Source organism: Pinus tabuliformis, chromosome 9, assembly GCF_031772625.1.
Source record: "Pinus tabuliformis cultivar Carrire ecotype Pingquan chromosome 9, CPIR1, whole genome shotgun sequence".
NCBI classification, from domain to species: Eukaryota; Viridiplantae; Streptophyta; class Pinopsida; order Pinales; family Pinaceae; genus Pinus; species Pinus tabuliformis.
In genome coordinates this window covers 1,572,499,058-1,572,507,101 of record NC_142307.1, presented here as the reverse complement: position 1 = coordinate 1,572,507,101, position 8,044 = coordinate 1,572,499,058, and positions in this window count along the sequence as shown.

Sequence of the window (8,044 nt, the reverse complement as noted above, 5' to 3'; positions counted from 1 at the left end):
GTCAACCAACAAATTGATTCCTAGACTCTTTGGCAAAGACTAATAACATAATTTTATATCAACTTTATCTTAAAAAATGAAGTAATTTAAATTTAAAAAGTTTCTTATATTTTTTATGTAATTTATTTTATTTTTAATATGGAATGGATTTGTAATATTTTAAAAAAAATTAATAGCAATTTTTTTAATGTTAATCATAAATAAAATGTCTCCTCCTATGATAACGAGGTGGTTGTCTCACTGGGATGTTATCCCCCCCACCTAGTTTCAAATCCCACAGGGGACACCATGGCCCATCCTCCCCACCTACTTTCAAATCCCATAGGGGACACCATGGCCCGTCATAGTAAGGCTGGAAGGATAAGTGTCCCATTGGAGTATGGGATCTCTACTCCACTTTCTAGTGGTCTCTGAATGTCTCAGTCCTAGGCTGAACTATGAGTTTCTGAGATATATGGCTTGTGGGTCATTGCATATTTCTAGGGAGGTTGCTAGTTCCCCATCAACTAAAAATGGTAATAAGTTTGAATTTTTTTTCATGCGTATTTAAGAGAAGGGTGGAGTTATAAACCCCTTGCGACAACTAAGGTTTTGTTCTATATGACCAATCTATGCTTATATCACATGGATTTCCTTGTTGATATCTATTGTAATCATATCAATGCTAAATCTTAGTGATTGAGTGTTGAAGAAAATTTCTTTTGTAGCAATGGTTGATAGACAAGAAATCTCTTCTTCTATTTCATATAGTTCCATTTTTAAATCTGGATCTGGCTTCCTAGTAATTCAAGAAGTCCCTTCCCTCAATGCTCCTTCGGATGAGGAAGCTTTCAATTGTGAGAAGTTTTCTTTCAGAGCAAGGTTTAGTTTTCAAGTTTAATATATTTTGGCCATGGCTAATGAATCTACACAAATCAATATTTGAGATATGGAAACCTCGTTTAATAGCTCATCTGAATATTTATCCCATGGCTCATGGTGTTTTTGTTCTTTTTTTTAATAATATTGAGAAAAAGAAGGAATTTGTGAATTTGGGCCATGGTTCAGGTGTGGTGTAGGTCTCTTCTCTCAACCTTGGTCTCCCACCTTTGATCTGATAATGGCATCAATATCCATAGATATAGTTTGGGTAATGCTTGTAAACCTACCTTTTCATCTTTGAAATAAGATGAAATCTCCAATCGTTATACTCCATTGGGAATTCTCTTGAAAAGTTTTATTGTCTCAACCCAGATACAAGTGTTTTTTATAAAACAACTTATGCTTGAATTTGTGTGGATATGGACTTCAGTAAAGGGTTTTCCCTCCGAGATCAATTTGAAAACCTTAAATTATGTTTGGGTCCAAAATCTCAACTAGGAAAATATTTCATTTTGATGTAGATTGTGTTATGAAATGGGGCATGCAATAAAAAACTGCCCCAAGCATTAAAGCAACAAAGATGAAAAAATATGTCGAAGGTATAAATGGTTGGAAGGAGCTCAGAGCGGTCACTATATAGTATACAAAGTGGAAGATTACCAGGAAAAGAAGGAACTAGAAGATAAAATGGAAGTTGATACTACCAAAGAAAATGCATCAAAGGCAACAAAAATAAATCAAGAAAAAACACATACCAGTGAGGACTCTTTGAGCTCATCAAAAGTAAAAGGTAACAAACCCTTGTGGAAAATGGATCCCCTCTAGAAACCACAAGGAATAATGCTAGAAAGATAAATTCTTGGGAATATCAGGTAAATGAGGAAGATTTCAAGAACATCAGCATGCACTTGCCAAAGAATGGTCTATAAGAATTTGTAGAAAACATGGGTTGGACTCAAGTTGGGAAGAAAGGAAAAAGTATTTCACGAAGGAAAGAAAGAAGTCATACTAAATAAATAAAAAAATAGTCAAAAATAGAATGTAGATGTTTCTGGATATTAGGCATTTTTTGGGAAAAAAAAATAGTTGGAAAGGAACTAAATTTTTTATGTCATGGGCAACTTTCTTGAGGGTTTAGATTGAGTTTCCATGATCAAACGCAAACATGCAAGCAAATTGGAATATGTAAAGGCTCTAGCTATGTAACCCATATTTTTTTAATAATATAAATCTCTCCCTGTTTCATATATATATATATATATATATATATATATAGACATATCATAAATAAAATATTTTAATATGCATCTTGACACACACATATATGGGATATCTTATGAATATACATTTCTACTTTCATATATGAAGGGGCAAGTATTAGCATTTTAATGTGGATAAGGTGAATAAGAAATAAAAAAATTCAATGACAATTATGTATATATTATACAACAAGAGTGAAAATAAAAAATTTCTTATAATTCCCTGATGGGGGTGACAAACATCGAGGCTACTCTATTTCATGTGTCATAATGATGAACATCTAGCAGATGGTAAGGAGGTTGGTCACCTCGTCCTCCCATTACGTTTGCAGTATAACGAAATTAATTGTGCGAAGTGCGATGTTTCAATATGTCTCTTTGGGATTGATAGTGGGCGAGGTTGTTGGTATATGGTGGTTGTCGAACCTTCAGGTTTGCTATTATGTTGTGTCATTTTGGTGATTGGTTGTTCGAGTAATGAGCTATGGTGGTCTCACAAGTTTCTCTTGCATGTGGCTTGTTTTCGAATGGTGGAGATTTCATCGTCGTCGTCTCCTCTTCAGCCTCCAGATCACAAAAGCACTAAGTTCCTCTACCTATGCATGGTTTCCTGTTTTATTCAAAGGTTTGAGTGAATTGTGTATGGTTATCAAGTCAGACTTCGAGCCCTTTCTTGTGTTGTTAGTTAATTATCTCCCAGAATCCCTTCTGAGTTTGCGGGGGTGTCTATGTTTCCTATTAACCAATCATCTTCTTGGGTCTCTTATCTTCGTGGATTTTCTATGGAATCCTATGACCCACTGTTGGGTGAGTAGCTCTTGGGGTTGGTGGTGGGAAAATTGTATGAAGGTGTCTACGGTAACGAGTTATCAGTTTAGTTTCATTCCTAGTGTGTTTTTTATTGGGTGTCAAGTGGCTCTTCTTACGTCTTTGCTTCTAGATGCTTCCTCTGGCAAAGGTGTCGACAAGGATTTGGTCTGGTTGGTGTGTTTTCTAGTTGTGGTTTCACTTCTAGAGAGAGAAGGTCGACAGTTCCTCGACATAAAAGTTTTTTGGCTAATTCAGGGTTGTTTGTTGTTGTGTTGGGTTTCTCAGTGCATCCGGAGGTGACATTGTTTGTTTGTTTTCCTATCTCAGAAGATTTTCCCTGGGTCTTCATAATTCAACCTATTCACGTAATTCCCACTCCAAACCCAGTAGATGGGAACTTCAACTGACAAAGGAGGATTCCATAAGGAGTTGAATGTGGCAGTGGAGGACCATGTATATGAGTGTTTTACGTGGGGTGTCAAACTACTAGAAGCATCAGTCAGGTGGTCCTGGGGGCCTGTGGTGTCAGGGGTGGCTCAAGCGTAGCTCGGGGTTGGCATGCAACACGGAATGGAAAGTGGGGAAGTGTGACATGTGGGGTTGGCATGCAGTGGGTGAGGAAGGAAGTGTTGATTTGGGCATGCAGGGGTTTCTAGTCGGCAATGGTGCTCTGAGACTTGTCGAGACTTGGTCGAATCTATCATGGATCGCTTGGAAATTTATGATAAGGCTAGGAAAGAAGAAAACGAAGCTGTTATTTCCATGCTCAACCAATTGCATTACTTTCAATGCCATGTCAAGGAAAGGATCGTGGTGGTTTGGTGTGGTTAGAATCTGCTATCTGAAAAGGTGGAAAAGAAAGAAACATGGATGGCTCACTTCGATCAACATGTCCAATGCACTTATCATCTCCCTCCCCCTCAAAGGACTAGACCTAATAATCCTTCATCTATTACCTCTAATGATTGAGCATGGTTACAAATGTTCTACTAGTTCTATTTGTCTTTTGGTGCTTTTGGCTTGTTAAGTTGTGGATTGTTCCTCTAATTGTGCTTCTGTTTATTTTTCATATGTTGTTAGCTTTAGTCAACAAACACAGTCGGGGTGAGAGTAATTTCATTTTGATATCGATGTACTCAATTTTTTATGAATAAATAGAACCTTGATTTATAAAAAAAAGAAGAAGTTTGTAATTAAAACATTTTATTAGTGTTTTGCTCAAAGTTAGCATATATTTATTTTGAGATATTTGATTTTTCTGAACTCTTAGTAGATGGAAAGTCAAAATTGATCTGTGTTGATTTTACATAAATACGTATCCTAATATCATCTAACGAATTGTTTTATTAATTTTCTTCGTTAATAATAATAATATATTTTTAAAATATAATAAATATTAGAATTTATAATATATAAATGAGTAATATATTTATAAGGATTTAATATCCAAAATTTTAAATAATTTATATTTAAATGTTGTAAATAAATTTGATTATTTAAAATCTATTAAGAATAAAAAAATATCATTTGAAAATTAAAAAAAAAATCAATTGTAATAAAATAATAGTGCTTAATGATGAAATAAGTATGTAGTGATTTCTTAGTCTATTTTTTATTTTCTTTTAAGGTTTATTAGTTATTTTTTCGATTCATTCATATCAATAATAGAAAAAATAAAGTTGAAACTAAGATAATTCAATTTTTTAAATTAAGATATTACAATAAAACTCATACATTAGTGCTCTTTTTTTCTTTCTAATATTAATAGGTTCTTTCTGTAATGCCAATATTTGTGATTTCAGGAAGCCTCAAGCAAGATCCCACTCATGAAAGTGATAGAAGGTGGACACCATAAAGAAACAAATATTTATAAACTGTCGCATTTAGAGGTGTATTTATTATTTCATATGACTATGCCATTATTAAGTATTTTACTTGATGAGCTCAGGATCTGTGGCCTTTCATTATAAATTACCTCGAGAAGTTAGAGAAGTAAGGCTTATATGAAATTATTGTTCATATTCTCACATTTGGGCCTTTGAACGTGGGGATGGTGAAATCTTGTAACCGTTTTCTTGGTAATACCGTTTATATTACTTTGTGATTTGGAGTTCACGTTAGCCTTTACTTATAACCAATGTACTGTATTAAGAGCAATGCATCAATTATGTTAGTGAAAATTATTAACATTATAAATATTAAAATTGATGTATTATGGTAAAGTTTTAAAATTAATTTTAAATTTAATTTAAAAAAAAATTATAAATTTAAATATTATTAAACAAATTTTAAATCTCGAAATACCAAATCCCACGTATTTTTATTTTTATTTAAAATTTGTTTAAGATTAATTTGTTATGATGATGATTTCAAAATATTTTACTAAAATTGGTATAAATTTGGTTATTTTCTAGGATCATGATTATCCCACGTATTTTATTTGAAATTTGATTAAGATTAATTTGTTATGATGATTATTTCAAAATATTTTACTAAAAATTGTCCAAATTTGTTGATTTTCTAGGATCATGATTAGTTATTCATTGATTCGCTTCTAATTCATTTAAAAAATAATTATTTCTTTATAATTTTATAAAATCACTTTTTTTTTTAAATAGTAAGAAATATTATTTATGTAGCTTTTATTCACTATACAATCACTTTCAATCAATACCTTATAGTTAAAAAAATGTGACAAATAATTTACCTAAAAAATGTGACAAATAATTTACCTAAAAAATGTGACAAATAATTTACTTTAATATTTTCATGGTTGAAAACAATGAAATCTAATTAGAAATTGATTTTAAATTTAAATTATTAGAAATTAATTTAAATTTTAGAATTATATATATATATATATATATAAACAATAAAATACTATATCTATGTAGTCTACTTATATATTGAATTAAAAATAATTAAATGTTAAATTAAATGTACAGAATTATTATTAATTCTTATAAGTTTTATGGAATATTATTAATGTAAACATATTTTATATAAAATAAGAGTTTGGAAAAAAATAGTGATTAGTGAATATATTCTTTCAATAATTAATTAATTAAAAAAAAAATTATAGTTAATTCATGAATACCAGTACTAAAATATTCTTGAATGCAGATATTGTCCAAAAACAAATCAGAAATACAAATTTTGTGTCCAAAAACTTATTATTAATTCTTATAAGCTCTATTGAATACCATTAATGTAAACGTATTTTATATAAAATATAAGTTTGGAAAAAAAAAATGTGATTAGTGAATATATTATTTTAGAAATATATATATATATATATATATATATATATATATATATATATACCAGTACTGCAGATATTGTCCAAAAACAAATCACAAATACAAAAATCACAAATACAGATTCTTTTATTTTATTTTATATTTGCATAATCTTATTATTTCAAAATTGTGAGAAAAGGTTTTTCATGGTGCCTCTGTCTATTATACCAACATTGGAATTAATGAATGGAACAAAATAATAATATAAATTTATTGTATAGCAAATAATATTTATTGCTCTATATTATTACTAATGCAACAAACAACTTAGTCAAATTTATAGACTTTTTGAGTTCACGTGAGCTTTTGCTATTTACTTTTAGGCACTTAGGCATAATGATAGTTAAGGAACTCAGAATTATATGACCTCTTACATGGAATTATCATTATCTTGACCTTTGTAATTGGAGATGTTGGAATTATATGACTTTTTGTTTCGTGGTTCCAATGTTATTAGTTTGTGATTTAGAGTTCTATAAATTTAAGTCATTTCCTTTTATCATGATATTAAACTATTTATGATTTAGTTGGATACTGGTGGCCATCCACCTATTCTATTGATCTTTTTCCTTTTTCCCTTTTCTTCTTTCTTTCTTTTCTTTTCTTTTCTTCTTCTTTTTCTTCTTTCTCTCTCTTTTTTCTTTTCTTTTCTTCTTCTTCTTCTTTTTTTTTTTTTTTTTTTTTTTTTTTTTTTTTTTTTTTTTATAAATTTAGGCACTTTGCATTAAGTCAAATGAGGATTACATATACCAAAATAAGTCTACCTGAAGGGAAACTAGACCCGTGACATAATTTTAGAGTCTTAAGGTTGATATAGCCTCATCAAACTTGTGCATATTGTAAATAAAAATTGGAATAACCCATGTGCGAGACCTTGACATAGATTGCCATGAGTAGAAAAAAAGATTACAAGTGATGTAAACAAAAAATCAGTCAGTCATTTTAACTATGAGGCAGAGCCTCCAGGAATCCTTGTTGGATAGTCACCATTTTCATCCTAGAAGAAGAGGACATATTGGATGACCTCTTAGATAGAATGGCCATCTTGTGGTTTATATTGTTGTTTTTTCCTTTAGTTCTACCAACTTGATAGAATTCTCATACTAAGAGTCTTCACGGTCAATGAGGACTTGTCCCATGAAACTTTTAGTGTACCTATAAACATTAGCAACTTGCATGTAGTAGGAAAAATGTGACCCAGTAGAAGTTCGTATGTAAGGGATCTAGTCATGTGTGGCAACATCCACGTGTGATCAGGAATGAAATTGCAATCATGGAGCACTTCAACTTCCACTTGTTTAATTTTCTGTCATACCAATTTAGGAATGATTTCCTAATACTGACTTGTAGACTTATGAGCTTGGGTTTGAGCATGGAGCTGTGAAGTAGAAGAAACATGGTGATCCAATTGGGGAGAAACAAAGGAGCTCTCCAACCTACCACCTCTGTGTTTAGTAGTAGGTCATCCATGAGGCATAAAAGCCTAAAGGAGTACAATATGTAGAGATGACAAGGAAGAACAACGAGGAGAGAGAGGGGTAAAGGGATGATACGGATGACTTGAGATGGGAGGCCAAGGAACTAATAGGGTAGTGAAAGGGTAAAGTGAAAAGGGAAGTTGAAGCAACCCAATTAAAGGGATAATCTAAGGTGGCGAGGGGGAGACTGATAAAAATAAAGAAACATAGACAAGCCACGAAGAAGGGATAGCTTTAAAGAGTCATGGATTAACAAAAAAAGTGGGGCACTAGATATGGAACCTCGTTGAAATACCCAAGAAGGATATTTGAGCCAAAAAAACAAAAAAACCCACAA